Consider the following 16,459-nt stretch of genomic DNA (forward strand, 5'->3'; position numbering starts at 1 on the left):
CGACGGGTGTCGTACATACATATATGGGCTCACTAGAAGGTTTGGATAGTCTTAAATATAAGGCTAGACACCGAGACGTATCTGGCATGGAGACTCTGGCACGGAACGACGTAGTCTACGTGGCAAGATAGAAACTAGTCGATGATTAGGAAAAATACTCTTAGCAATTGGAGTAGAACTCGTCTAGTCGAATCCGACTGGTATTCTTGTAAACAACCAACATGTAACCTTGCCCCCAGCAATATAATGCGAGGCAGGGACCCCCTCCAAAGAAATTCAATCCAACCAACATACAGGACATAGGGTATTACGCTATTCAGCGGCCCAAACCTATCTAAATCGTGTGTCCGTATTCACCATCGAGTTCCTGATCTCGGCGAGCCCCACTAACCAAAACACTACCTCAGGCACCCCCCTCGGTAGGTTGCCAGATCTAAACACCAACAGCTGGCGTGCCAGGTAGGAGCGCTCGCCGAGAATCCACTGGCGAACTCGATGGCACAAGTCATCATCAAGCCAATTGTCGCATTTGAAGCAAGCGCGACGTTCATTTTTGACATCTGGGTTTGCGCCGCAAACGGCGCTGGAAATTTCCACTGCCACATTGCATCGAGTCCGAAGAAGAAGCAGCAAACCATGAAGCTCCAGTGTCAAGCTCTGGAGGATCTCGTCGCGACTTTCAACGAATTTTTAATTTCTGACTTAGCCAGAGGCTGGGGGGACGAGTCCGAGTACAACCCGACTTCTCCCACCAATCGAATTGACTTTCACGAGCCAGCACATAAGCCATCTTGCAAGTCGGAGTACCACCCGAGTTGATTCCTGTTCGGACTCCGCAACATGACCGTTGTTTATTAGGTACGGTTACGATCAAGAACCTCGACTACTACTCAGATCCGAACAAGGAGACCCCTTTATCAGGCCCACAGCAGGGTCTGGTGATCACATCAACTCCCCAAGGTAGATTCGTCTAATAGCCCAACATGAAGCCACCTGCTCTCGCCAAGCACGACGATTCACGCCTCATCGCCTACCTCGACACCCTCCCGTAACAGGAGGGGACTCCTTTGTCGCCCATCTACGTAGAAGGCGGCACCATGGAGGTCACCTCAAGTTCAGGAAGCTACTCTCCAGAACGAGAACTCTTAACTCTCATTACTGGACAAGAGAACAAAGAAGAAGAAAATGGGATAAAAACCCATGACATGAGCGTCATCCTGATGATGTCTCGCAAGTATGAGCACCCCAAATGCCACTGCGGCTTCCGTGTGTGGTTGCAGGTATGGGAGGATGACACACCTAGGGGGAAGACGAGGTGTAGGTTCTTCAAGTATCCTGACATTAACGATAATTTCGTGGTCGGTCAATTCGTTCAAAAACATTACGCATACATTTTGTACATGTACCGATTCCTTTAACAACTAATGAATGAACATGCAGGCTACACTATAGACTGCAAGGACTCTTAACGTGAACCCTTCTCAAGCGGATGGGACTCCACACTTACACCTACGTCCCTGCACCTGGAAAGGCTATATATACCATTTCTCAGGATGATTGAACAGGACAACGTACCGAGCATGAAATCCTTATATTGAACCCCCCTCTCTCAAATCCTTCCACACCACTGAGCACGAGTAAGACTACCGTATCCTTCAACGCTACTGAGCACGGGTAAGAACTATGGCATCCGCAAGAGGGAGATGTCGTGGGAGGAAGGGAAGAGGAGGGATGCTCTTATTCCAACCATCACTTGGCCAGGTTCTTTTGGCCCAACGGAGTATGAGGTACCCCTCGACGAGTTCAAACTGCCTCAGGCCTTATGACGACTGTCAAGATGCGTGACCAATGTGTCACCATGGCGTGGCTTGTGTCGTCAAGCTCTATGACGACTACAGTGATGGAAGTCGCTGTTTCTTTTGATGCCCATATAGGTTGGTGAGTAAAGTTATTACTTCATTACTCTTCCTAAGCTTCTTGTCCTTGAAACTAACATCACGTTCAGAGCTATCTCGATGAAGGTAACTGCCGCTACGCCAAGTGGGTCAATCCACCATTTCCTGAGACAACCCAGGAGTACATACACTACCTAAAAGTGCAAGATCTTTGACCTGGAGCGTAAGGTCGAGGATCTTCAGTCCGAAGTTGACGTGAATCCTTGGACGGTTGACATCACAGGTAACTTGATTTGCACTGATCCATGGTGCAAGTGCCCCTTCCACCACAACAGGGATCGCTCCCCGTCTCCGCCATCCTTTAGGGGTGCTAGCTACTATGAAGCTGGGCCGTCGCAGTCCTCACAAAGCCAGTTCTACTAGAAAGTAGACATGGCACTTTCCCCGGCTATTTCAATTACCTAAGGCATGTTAGATTTAGCAATGGCACTGGTTTAGGATAGCATCCGTGCCACACATGCCACTACAATGTATAATTAAGTTGTTCATCCTAGAGTCGTTGTTGTTTGTATGTTCCACGGGAATTTTGTTTGCATCAGTTGTAATCTCGCTGGAAACAACTATGTACCTAATGGCCGGGAGTTAAATCATTTTCAATTATTTCGTTCAATCACTCCACCTCTCTCAAATTACGAAGTTACATATTCCAATGGAACTACATATTTCACTTTAAAAATATCATACATAATTACAAGAAAAATGACTAAGGAAAATTAAAACAGAATTATAGCCGGTTTAAACAACTAGCCGTTTCAACCGGCTATAACATCCTACACCCCGCTAAACCCGGCCAAACCTAACCTGGGAGAGTGCCGCCACTTGAAACGGCGGTGCATGGCCTACAGCTGTTTCGTACAATGGTAGGTCACCTACCGCCGTTTCAAATGGTGAATACTCCTGCGCACCGTGGCAGGCATCCTGTCGCCAAACCAACCGGCGGTAAGGGACCTACCACCGTTTGCACGGCACCATAGGTCTATTTTTTGCAAATTTTTTATTCCAGTATTTATTTCTGCAAAATTGTAAAAAAATAAAAAAATAAAAAAAATTCGAGCCGCGTCGATGCTCGCGCGGTGCGGCCCGTGCGCGAGATAAAGGTGGTGCGGGCCACAGGCCCACGAAACTAAGTGCCTCGACCAGGAAAGTTAATGGGCCTCATTTCCACCGTCAGTTTTTTTTTCGCCCGCGGGCTGAGAGGGGGAGGCCTGCTGCTGGATGGGCCGCACGCAGGGCCCGCGTTTGATATCTTTGCCTTTTCCGCACCAGGCCACCACTTCCAAGTGGAATACTCTGAGTGACAGTTTTCCTATATTTTTTCCCTTCCTTCATGGTTTCTTTTAAAAAAAAATGGAACACCTGAAAACTTGCCCTTTTCTTTTGAGGGCCTTGCACTCTTGCCCTCTCTATGTTCCTGGAAGCCACCCTATTCCATTCTCCTTATTGCTAAGGGCCTGTTTGGCAACCAAGTGTTAAAATTTAACACCTGTCACATCGGATGTTTGGATGCTAATTAGGAGTATTAAATATAGGCTAATTACAAAACTAATTGCACAGATGAAGTGTAATTCACGAGACGAATCTATTAAGCCTAATTAGTCCATGATTTGACAATGTGGTGCTACAGTAACCAATTGCTAATGATGGATTAATTAGGCTTAATAGATTCGTCTCGCGGATTAGCACAGGGTTCTGCAATTAGTTTTATAATTAGCTCATATTTAGTTCTCCTAATTAGCATCCGAACATCCGATGTGACACTGTTAAAGTTTAACACCTCGTATCCAAACACCCCCTAAATCAAACCATCTAATCACCATCTTTTTTTTTTCCGGATGTCCAGGGCGTGTTTGCTTGCAGGCACTATGTATGGATGATCTTGGATGGTGGGGTTCAACCAATTTTCTTGTAGCATATAGTTCACTCCAATTACTAGAATAATGTATTAAGTAGGATGGCTTTTATACTGGATGAGTTGGTACGATTCACCTAGACCTCTGCATTTTGAGTCAGGCCGAGCTCAAGCCCAATGGGTTTTGGCCGCCCACCCTACCTGCCGAGCCAAGCGTGTTCCAAGCTCGAAAAAAATTGGGTCGGTCGAGCCCACCTAAATAATTAATTTCATTTATTTTTCAATAAAAAAGAACATGAAGCCCGAACAAGGCCCGGGCTTGGCCCAAAAACCTCGGCTCGACGACACCCATGGGACTTTTGTGGGCACAAATTTTCAGCCCGACATGAACTGGGCTTTTTCAGCCCAGCCCGGCCCGCAAAATGCTCAATTCTAGATTCACCCAACCAAATAAAAAGATCATTATTGTACGTGAACCATACGATACAAGCAACCAAACACACTCCATCCGGTTCCTGAATAAATAAAGAATTGCCTCGTCATCTTTCATCTCTATTAGACTGATTCACTATACTACTACTATGGTAGCCAGGGGTCATTTACGTATCCGCCCCTTGAAGACGCCAAAAGGCAAACAGATGGCATCGGCCTTATCCTGTGGCGGTACGTTATCCAATATTCAAGCTGCCAAGTGGCCAGTGGCCACCTATACATATCATACTATACACGCACACAGTAGTATCGCACTACAACGGATAGGAGTAATGTTTTCTTTTGGCCCGAGGAAGATATATATATATATATATATATATATATATATATATATATATATATATATATATATATATATATATATATATATATATATATATATATATATATATATAGCATCAGTACTTCCACGCGACCAACCTTTGAATTTCGCTGCACGCAAGGGGTCGACACTTGGTAGAGTCACCGCCTCCATTTTTCTATAACGACTTCATGAATAATGCCAAATATAGAAAAATATTCCCTACTTTTTAATAAGGTAAATTAGAATTAGGGGAGAAAGTATTTCCACTCTCCCGGTGCAGACTTGAAAGGTGCATGATTGCGCGTGCGTCGTGCAGGTTCTTCAGCGTTGTGACGCGAGTACGTGACACTGTTGCTTGTCTTGTCGGCGGGTCGCCACCGCGTCAATGGACCAGGGTGCGCTGCGCGTGGTCAAAAAGTTGAAACGCTCGCAGGCAGCAGCTTGGTCATCATGCATGTGTGTCCCGAAGCCACGCACGGCCGACCTCGCTCCACCTCCTACATGTGTCACGTACACATGACGACATGATGGATGGCCGGTGAAACCGGTCTTCTAGCTCTGGATGTATCATGAGAGACGACGTGGAACTTGCACACTGTGCGATGATGGATATGAAGTAGCAGCTAGTATACCCAACCGCCCCCACAACATTACAAAGGCCACAGGGATGTATGGAGTGGATTGGGTTGCGCAGGCCCTGTGCATGGCTGTGTGGGCGTGCGCGTGATCTATCCATCCATCGTCAGCCGCGCCATATCGATCGTCGTCGTGCATGGCCCGGCCGGCCGGTGTATCTGGGGGAGGGTCAAGCAAGTTGGTTGAAGCGACCGAGCAAGGAAAGGAGAAGCAAGCAAGCAACATCATATGGCCGAGCCGACCTGACCGACCTGACCCCCCCAGTGATGTGGTGTGGTGTTGCGCGGAAGATGGGATCGCCCCCGGTTCCCGCCTGCCCGAACACGCCCACCACCGGGGCCTCGCCGCGCGCGTCCACCACACACGCCTATTCTTCTTTCGTCTCCTCAATCCTCATCAGCTCAGCTGCCTGCGCGCGCCCCGGTCCACCAAGGAAAAAACCTTCTACTTTTGCTGCGTCGTGTGCTTCATTCCACTCTGCCTGCGCCACGCGTACGCACGCACGCACCAAAGCAATTCAAGTTGCTCCCGATACATGTGGCGCCACCGTATTCCTTGGCAATATGCTATAATTAACCATAGGACAGTGACACCCAAAATGGTTCTTCGAACTTATATGATGCTATGGGTGAGCACCTCCTGTTATTAGCCCCGTGGCGTCCACTTTAACTAAAATTAATAGTTTGGCCGCCTAAATGATACCTATCGCTATCCCGCCTGTTGACAATACGATGCATTTCACTCTTTTCTTTTAACATACATTTTTAATAAACTCTAATAAGTACTCCATCATGTTCTTTTAGCATATTTCACGCGCACTAGTCGTGACAATGACCGTATTACCCCAACTAATCATTTAGTCATTTCCTTGCACTTTTCTATATATTTTTTATTGGTGTGGGTGTCGATTTAATTAGATAAATCTTAGTACAAGCTAAATTTAGGCGCACCATAAAACTTGAACGCTAAAAGGAGTACTTATTTTAGGAGGGACGAATGACTTTATCGAAGATAAATCTACGTATATGATATTCATGTTTTGGCACTAAATATTTTGAAACCTATATATTCATTGCTACCAAAGTTTCACAACACGAAAAGAAGGAATTTACTCAGAGGGAAAGTCTGGAATGGCGACTTGGTGAGACGGAAGTATGAGGAGTAGCCTGCTGCGCATGCACGTACTAGCCACGTAGGTGTACCCGAGCTGTGGTTGGCCCTGTACCACTGGACTGTACAAACAAGAGCTGGACCAGCAGCAGACTCTCTCTGCAGTACGTAGTGTAGTGACTTCAGAGGCAGCGAGGCCAGCGGCCCACTCAAATGAGCAGGATCCTCAAAGCTGCCGCTGCGCTCGTGAGTCGTGACACTTTGCCACGGCCCCCGGTTCGCGGTTCCCACCTGTCCCAGCTCCGAACACGCCTCGCCTCGCCAGATCCACCACACATGCTGCCTGAATGCCTGATGGCCTCGTCAGTCTCATCCCGTATGGGCCCCCGCGCGATAGCCCCGTCGCCTTGCACTCTACGAGCAATAAACAACCCACACTTCTGGATTGAGTGGAGCACGTTTAGGACAAATACACACGCACACATTGACATAGTCTAATGGACGGTTTGGATGACATTTGTATTTTAGATTGTCTCGTAATAACTGTACGATTCCTTAATTTACGTGTTGGAAAAAGTATTATGAACTGTCATTTCGCAAAACAATTAGGCCCCGTTTGGATCATTGGAATTGAATTCCATCCTAATAATCATAATTTAGACACAAATTAATTAAGCTAATATAATTGTATGTGGAATATAGTTGTATATTATAGTTGGTGATATGGGAGAGATACTTGTATGCTGCACTTCTACTATAGAGAAGCGAGTCTAAGAGCGTGCTATAAGAATTGAATTCCATCTAATAACCATAATCTATAGAATCAATTTCCATCTCCCACCCCATGAATTTAAGATAGGCTTATATCTAAACTTTGGAAAGTTGTGGAATGCCACATTCCAACATAAATTAGCCTACTCCATTAAATAGATTCCAATTCCTTGGACCCAAACGGGACCTTATATATTTTCCTTTCATTGCTCTTTCCCCCGCATTAGTAAAAATTCTACGTGAAATTGTATAAGACGAACCGTAAGACGAACCGCAAGACTAGTGTATCAACTAGACAGGTAGGCGCGCTATGCTGCGCCGATTAATTTTTATTGTGCATAATAAGTATAACTGAGACATAGAAGTTGTTGATACATATGAAGTGTTTACAGGAAATTGTACAAAATGAATTCTAGATTTAATATTATATTAAGGCAGATTAGAAATCAGGTCTTCCTTCCGTCCTAAATTATAGGTCGTTTTAACTTTTCTAGATTCATAGGTGTTTGTATGCATCTAAATATAGTGTAGGTCTAGATGCATACAAACACCTACAAACTTAGAAAATCCAAAATGATATAGTGAGTATTTGCTAACAAGAGAGGTACTAAAACCATAGCACGCGGTGGAGTCATTTATCCCTTCTTAGACTAATGTTCAATTGTCGAGTTTTCTTGTGACATCTCGTTTATCTTTTGCAAAAGTAGATGCACTGTAAAATAGAATCAAAGTAAGAATTGATGTTTTTTTTATCAGGATGAGAGAATGTAGTGTAGTGTATTGTTATGGCATACTGTTTTCTTGGTACTGATTCTGAAGCTGGTGAAAGGTTATCTTCTAAAGAAATTAATTTGAGTTTGAACCATCGATATTTTTTAGTCTATAATAGGAAAAAGTTGATTGTTATTCCGAAGGCAATAACATCTATATGTATATAACAGTAAGAGTTAGGATAATATGGATAAAACATATTACTTATTGTAGTGAGATTTTTAGTTATTGAATTGTAGAGACTGCTAATTTTTGAACTCTTTATCAAATTGCAGTATTTTAAAATTAACACAGAAGCTGATGTATTGTAGAAGGGTATCTCTAATTGTGGCAATATAAAGAACAACACAGGGTTCTAAAATTGACATAGAAATTGATGTATTGTAGAAGGGAATCTTTAATCGGATTAATATATAGAACAACTCGGGGAGTTTGATCCCTAATATAGAAGGGCTTTATGCTGCTCGCTGGGGAGAGAGGATAGAGAACTGAGGGCAGGAAGGAAGGTAGGGAGGAGTTCCTGTTCTGGTGATTGCTCTGCTTGGGCCATTTTTTACCAGCGCATGGGAGTGGTAAGATTGGGGAGGGAGGCAGAGAGGTGTTGAGTGGGAGCTGTACAGGAACGCAAAAGGCCGGCCGCCGGAAGGTTCATCTTCAATTTGTAAGAAGGGAAGAAAGCAAGCAAGAAAGAAAATACCTTGTCCATGGATGAGCAGCAGTGCACGAAGCAACATTGACAGCAGGAGGTTTCGATGGATCGCTTCCGAAAGCGAAGCTTCAGAAAGCGGAGGAGGAAGAGAATAGGAAGTAGATACGGTAAAGAATGCTGGTGGAAGTCTCAAGAATTTCGTCAATGTTCTGCAGTGTTCGGTGGTAAAAAATATTTTAGGAAGTTGGGCTATGGAGTCTTCAATTCCTTTCTGTTTTTTTTTGAAAAAATTCCAAATCGCTACCCTCAATTTAAATAACCTCTAAACAAACTTTGTGTTTACTTAACCCTTTGATTTCTTAAACCAGCTTACTATTCACCTTTGCCCCATATTCAATTCTGATTTTGCTGATTCGGACGCCAGTTTTGCTAACTTGGATGACACGCGGACTGTCCAACGTGGCAAAAGAAATGAGGAGCACATAACCCCCTCGAATTCAGTCCGGCCCAGGTGCCCTCGTTCCTCTTTTCTCTCTCTCCTCACGATACTGGGTACCTTCCTCGGTGCCGAGCATGTTGCCGCCACCCACTGCGCCGCCGTGTCCGATGTCGTCATCCAGCAACGCTAAGTGCAGCACGTCGTCTCCACCCCTATCACATCCATCGCATCCGGGTGCTGCGCTGCACTTGGCCTTGTCGCTTGGGTCTTTGCTTCTGCTATCAAGGTCTGGTGACGACAGGTGGCCATCGGCGAGGGGCCTGACCATGGCTTCAGCTCATCCATGAGCGGCAGTAACATCAATGGATGGCGACATGTGTTTGAATGCCTGCACCATCACAGGAAGGAGAGCGGTGCCACATTACTGAACCTTTTGGGTGGAGAAGGGCAGCTGCGGCAAGTTTAGAAGCAAGATTTAGAGTAGCAAACTACGATGTTGGGACTTTGAGTTGTAAATTTCTCTGTTGATTTGAGCCTAATTATTGTGCTAAACTGAATGTGATCATTGGTTTAATTTTGAATATGATGATTGTAATTCTGTCAGCCTGTCCATGACAATTTGATTTGGCACATCAATTTGGGATTTCAGTATAGGAAAAGGAATGGCAAACTTCAAGTTATGAGGATAAATATATACATACATAAATAGTGTTCTCCTTACTTTCAGAATGGTTGCAAACTGGAAAATGAATGTCGGATATATATATATATATATATATATATATATATATATATATATAATTGAGATAAGTTCACTGGCATAGCTGTGATAAAATTAACAAAATCCAACTTAACTAGTTAAAAAAATGATGATTAAGTTCACAGGACGATTTGATCAACTTATTACATCCCAACAATTGACATGAAAAGGAAGTGGCTGAAAACTGAATCAACTCTTTTTCTACCTTGACCCTTGGAGAATGCCTTGGCATTGGAGCCCATTTCTTCTTCTTCTTCACAGGGGTTGACATTGATTGTGAACGCATATCACATTGAGTACTATTTTGAGTTACTTTAGCCTTCCTTGACTTCTTCAGTGGCCTGCTACCCTCAAGAACCTACATAAGTTGACAACACAAAATGATCATAAATAGAAAATAACTAATAATATGCATTACATATACTTGCCTCTTTGGCAGCCTCAAAAATCCTCCTCTTTGCATTAGATTTACGACCACAACTCCTAGTGTTGTGGCCTTCCTTTTTACACTTGCTACATTTAATTTTGGTTCCTATCCTACTGACCTTTGTGGCCTTTTTAGCCTCACCAAATTTCCTCCTCCTTTCCTTCCTAGGCCTGCTTGGCATTTTCACATAGGTTGGAGGTTGTGGCTTGCGATGGTCTTTTGGCCACTGATCCATTCCGTTCATGGGCATCATACAATGGTCATAGATCTTATTATATTTCACAACTGAATAGCAATCTGCTATGTAGTGCTAAGCAGGATTTGAACTCAAAAACAAAGTTGTGATGGCATGAGCACAAGGTATACCTGACAGCTGCTAGTACCTACAAGAGCATGTCGTCTTCTCTATGTCAACTGAATACCTCTTATCCTTTTGTTTGACCTCAAAGCCATCTTTGCCATTCCAAATTGCTAAACATTGCTTTGACAAGTCAATGTACTTGTTGAGGTTCTTCATTATATTTGGACAGATCGTAGATGACCATCTACCTGCCTTAGTTCTATTTTTCTGAATCCTCACATACACCTTTGTCCTGATACCCTCAAGCATGGAAATGATAGGATGAGCCCTGACATCTAATATCTAATTATTGAAACTTTCACACATATTATTGTCAACAATATCACAATTCGATCCAATGTTGAACCAAGCTCTACTCCGATGCTTGGGATTGGTGTTCATCGTGTCCTTGGCACCATCATGAGTCAATTGTGCTAGCTTTGCTTTACAAAAATTGAAGAATGGCACACTTGATGCCTTTGCACACATCCAAAAGGGTTTATGAAAATCTGCATCTCTATATTTCTTCCTCCAATTGGCATAAATGTGTCTTATACACATTCTGTGTTCAATATTTGGGAACAATGTAGCAACAACATTAAGAAGACCCTGCATGCACTCACCAGCAACAACCATATTCAGCAACATTCAGATTTGAAATTCATTGATAAAAACAACAACATCATCATAAATTGTTACCTATTGTTGGTCAGATATGATAACGCATCCTCTACCTCCTGTAGGAATTTGCAAATCCTTCTTTAGAAGCCCCAAGAACCAAGTTCATGAATCCACAGTTTATTTTTCCACTACTGCCCAGGCAATTGGATATATTTGTTTGTTTGCATCTCTGCCAAGAGCACAAATTAGCTCACCATTGCAAGCACCCTTCAAAAAACTGCCATCTACTCCAACCACTCTCCTGCACCCAGCAAGGAAGCCCTTTTTACAAGTATCAAAGTACACATAAATCCTTTGGAATACTTGGAAATCGTAGTTAGGGTCCAAGCATATTACACATGTGCTCCCTGGATTGCTCCTAAGAATTTTAGCATGATACTCAAAGAGCTTGGCATACTCACCTTTGCATGATTCATAGATCTTTCTCATAACAATACCCTTTGCTCTCTTGATCTTGGAGAGTGACACATATATACGCATCTCAAGCAGCACAATCTCCTTAATATTTTGAAGCATCCAAGATGGGTTTGCCTTGATGATGTGCTTATATTTTCAGCTATTCTATGACCAACCTATTATCCTTTCTTTGAGGGCAAATGTGTACATTATGGAAGGTCTTTACCTTAAACTTGTCATTGTGTTTGGAGGCAAAAATGAACCAAGGGCAACTCTTCCAGAACACCTGGCTCTGATCTTAGTAGCCTCGTCCTTTGGAAATGTGATGTGCCTCCTAGTAGCAAGTCCATATTTGATCAAGGCCTCCTTGAACTGCACTCTTCCACTAAAAATCATCCCAAGTGAAAACATTGGAATTATAATTTCACTGTCATATTTCGAAAATCTGCTCTTCCTTCTTAATTCTTCACCCTCATCATCATCCTCGTAACTGCATTCTTCACTACTATCCAGTATTATGGGTTCCCCATTATCTTCTAAAGGATATGCTTCTTCTGCAATTTTCTAGATTTCAAGATTAGAAAATCCATGATCTTTATCAGTGCTTGCTGGATTTCGCCTGTGGTTCCTAACATTGGTCCTGAACTTAGTTGCTTCTTCATCATCCTCTGATGTGTCCTCATCTTCCAAAACATAATCTTCTTCTTCATCAGATGTATCCTGTTCATCTTGAACATATTCTTTATCATCTTGAGAAGGCACCTCACCTCCTTTATCACCAAGCTCACCTCCTTGATTACCATCCTGAACACCACCTTCATCAATAAACTAAACACCTCCTTGATCCCCTCCATCATACTTGTATATTTCTACATAAATTTCAGCAACTACACCATTTGTTATGCAATCAGACATATAGAGGCAATTTTTGTCATCACCAAGCCTCCTCAATCCATTGCTTAGATCAGCTCCAGGGAATAACCAATGAAAATCAACATTATCTTCATCAGTTAGTGCAACATGATCTGATAAAAAACCCCTAAGTTCTGACAATGACACTTTATCTCTCTCTACGTGCGATAACTCTACTCTGCCATTGACATAGTTCAATGAGTTGACATCAAAATCAAACCATCCCCCAAAGTGGAATCTAACCAAAATAAAGTCTCGCGGGTCCATTTTCCTGACAGCATTGAACACATAGCAATCCTATATCAGAACAATATATATTCCATAGATTTATAGAAAAAGGTATAACTTTTAAACAAAAATTCAAGACTACTGGTATCAGGGAGTACAAGTGCTTGTATTAACGACATTAGGATCAACTTAAACACCCACTTTCAAGTAATATCAACATCCTCCATCCGTTAGAACCCCATCAAACCAACAATAGACTGCCATCAATTTTCAAAATTTGAACCTACAATACCTAGCTAATGGTGAAGATGACTACAAGTACTCATCCAAATCCCATCTGAATGAATAAAGTTACCCAATTGCTCCAAGATTGAATCCCACCAGGTTATAGATGTTAAAACACTAGCCTTATAAACTAAATGATTCTTATAATTTTGATCCATCCTAGGGGAAGAGGAATAGACCTGATTGATTTCGTCGTTGCTGATCATCTGTCCTCCGATCCTCACTTGGATTGATTTGCAAGGAACGGAAAGAAGATGGTGGAGACACTCACGACAAACTCAAGGGATCAATGAGAGAGAGAGAGAAAGAGAGAGGGATGGAGGGACACCTGGGCAGATTAGGAGGGGTTTGTGGGCCTTAATTCTTGCTGCCACGTTGGACAGTTCGCGTGTTATCCCAATTAGCAAAACCGGCGCCCCAATCAGCAAAACCAGGATTGAATATGGGCCAAAGGTGAATAGTAAGTTGGTTCAAGAAATCAAAGGGGTTAAGTAAACACAAAATTTGTTTAAGGGGTTATCTAAACTTTCTTCATAGTTCAGGGTAGTGATTTGGATTTCTTTCTTTTTTTTACCTGAGCGCTACAGTAACCTCCACCCCCTGAAATCGCGCCAAATCCAGCAGCTTTAGGCCTCGTTCGTTTCAGCCGGATTGGATTCCGGCTAGGATTACTTCCAGACCTGGTTTGAGTGATTCCACCTGTGTCACTCGATCTAGCCGAAATTTAATCCTGCCAATCCACTCAAAACGAACAGGTCAATCCATCTGGCAGAGATGGAATCAATCTAGATCAATCCGATGCATGTTGAAAGAGCATACAGACGTGTTAACACACCGATGAAGTCATATGAGATTAGGACTGTTGCTAGCTTCTTGCGGTGGAAGAAAGAAAAGAGCAGAGGTATACCTGATCTTCACCTTGGCGCTTGATAAGCCGGTCTCATTCATGACGCAGTTGACGCTTAGGTCGTGGAGGTAGAGTCGCCGCCACGACTCTGTTTTGCCTGCGCGCAAATCACAGTCGCGGCCGCTACCCGCTCGCCGCTCTGCCAGCTCCTCGCGTCATGGCTAGGAACCGATCCGGAGGGGAGGAGATGGGGCTTCAAACCGGGCCATGGAGGGTGGGGGAAAGCTAGGCCGGGGTTGTTTTCATTCCAAGCCAAGTCTTAACGAACAATGATTCCGATGCAAACGTGACTTGGAAACTGACGGCTCTAATCCGCTCCGAACGGATCTCGATCCGGACCATTCCAAGAAAATCGAACGGATCCTCAGTATATCTACTCCTAGTACTTGATACGTTACTCTTAGGGGGTGTTTGGAAGGAGGAGGCTAAACTTTAGCCCTGTCACATCGGATGTTCGGATACTAATTAGGAGGACTAAACATAAGCTAATTACAAAACTAATTGCAGAACCCTAGGCTAAATCGCGAGACGAATCTATTAAGCATAATTAATTCATCATTAGTGAGTGGTTACTGTAGCACCACATTGTCAAATCATGGACTAATTAGGCTTAATAGATTCGTCTCGCGATTTAGCCTAGGAGTTGTGTAATTAGTTTTGTAATTAGTCTAAGTTTAATACTCCTAATTAGTATCAAACTTTCGATGTGACGGGAGCTAATTTAACTCCCTCCTCCCGAACACCCGTACCGGCCGCTTGGCGCTCCGATGGAAGAAAACCTCACCTTTTTACTTGTGTTGTGTCGTGTGCTTCCACTCCGCCTGCCACACGCACCAAGCATTAAGCACCGGTTGCCTCCGATACGTTTGGCATTGATTCCCAAATGCTAAAATTAATAAGGACAGTGACAGCCAAAACCAAAATGGCTCAGTTTGTATTGTCGCAGTCGACAGATACGATAGCTACGACCGATGGTCCTGGTGTTGTCAGCCGTGACGTGTGCATTTAAACAGAGTCAATATTTTTCCATAATTATTCTGCCTAGGTATAAACTGGTTTCATTATCTAAAAAAAGGGTATAAACTGGTTTAGGGGGTGTTTGGATCCTAGAGCTAAAGTTTAGTCCGTGTCACATCGAATATTCGGATGCTAATTAGGAGGACTAAATATGAGCTAATTACAAAACTAATTGCAGAACCCCTAGGCTAAATCGCGAGACGAATCTATTAAGCCTAATTAATCCATCATTAGCGAATATTTACTGTAGCACCATATTATCAAATCATGGACTAATTAGGCTTAATAGATTCGTCTCGCGATTTAGCCTAGGGGTTGTGAAATTGGTTTTGTAATTAGTCTATGTTTAATACTCCTAATTAGTGTCCAAACATTCGATGTAACAGGGGCTAAAATTTAGCCCGGGGATCCAAACAACCCCTTAGCCTTTTGCCTCCGTGTGTGACCATGATGAAAGTAGTGCATTCGGTCATAAGTATCGGTGGACTTCTTCTTGTCTCAAAGTCTTATCTTTGACGACTATTAATTAATTTTTACTTAAGAAAAGTGCAACAACAGTACTCCCTCCCTCCGTTAGAAATTATAAATCATTCTGACTTTCATAGAGAGTCAAACTATTTTATATTTGACTAAAATTATAGAGAAGATCACAAAGATTTATGGCATCAAATAGACATACTATGAAAATATATTTAATGAAGAAACTAATGGTACTTATTTGGTATCATGAATGTTAGCACTTTATTGTATAAATTTGGTCAAACTTGAGATGCTTTGACTCTCAAAAAGTCAAAATGACTTATAATTTGGAACGGATGGAGTATCTAAACTTACTCCATTTTTTACTACCATTTTTTTTTAAAAAAACAAAACACCAAAGGCCTCGTCTCGTGACTAAAATGGTGAGAGGGAGTCCACTGGTGAAGCTAGGCCGGCTGCACATGCACTGTGGTTGGCCCTGCCCCAATTGACTGTTCATCAGAACACTGGAGCACCCGGACTGTTCATCGTAGCAAGTACAAGAGTTGGACCAGCCTCTCTCTCTCTCTCTCTTTGTCGCGACCGGTGACCTCAGGACTGCGAGCTCTACCGGTCATCTTGCTAGGGCGCCGGCCGGCGGGCCACTTGTCCGAGCACAACTCTCGAACGGAGGAGTATGCACTGCACTCGTGACACTTTTGCCATGGGCGGCCGGATCTTTCTCGTGACTCTGCAGCGTGAATGAAGGTGCAGCTCCTTTTCGTTTGCCCCCCGCGCACACGCAACCGTGTTTGTTTACTTTGCGAGTAAAAACAAATCTGATTAGTCATATCTTATCATTAAGCACAACATAATCCGGGCACGTCAAGAGCTGGATCCAACTTGATATATGCGGTTCTTTTTTTTATCAAAAGAAAACTTGATATATACGGCTAGCTGGTCTCCATCTACAATTTCTTCTTTTTGTTTTTTTTTCCTGTCCACGAACAAACATGTCCTGGTGCAGCTGAAAGGCAGCCATGGCAGCACACGGGCTATTTCTCTTTTCAA

Source organism: Setaria italica, chromosome III (assembly GCF_000263155.2).
Source record: "Setaria italica strain Yugu1 chromosome III, Setaria_italica_v2.0, whole genome shotgun sequence".
Lineage (NCBI taxonomy): Eukaryota > Viridiplantae > Streptophyta > Magnoliopsida > Poales > Poaceae > Setaria > Setaria italica.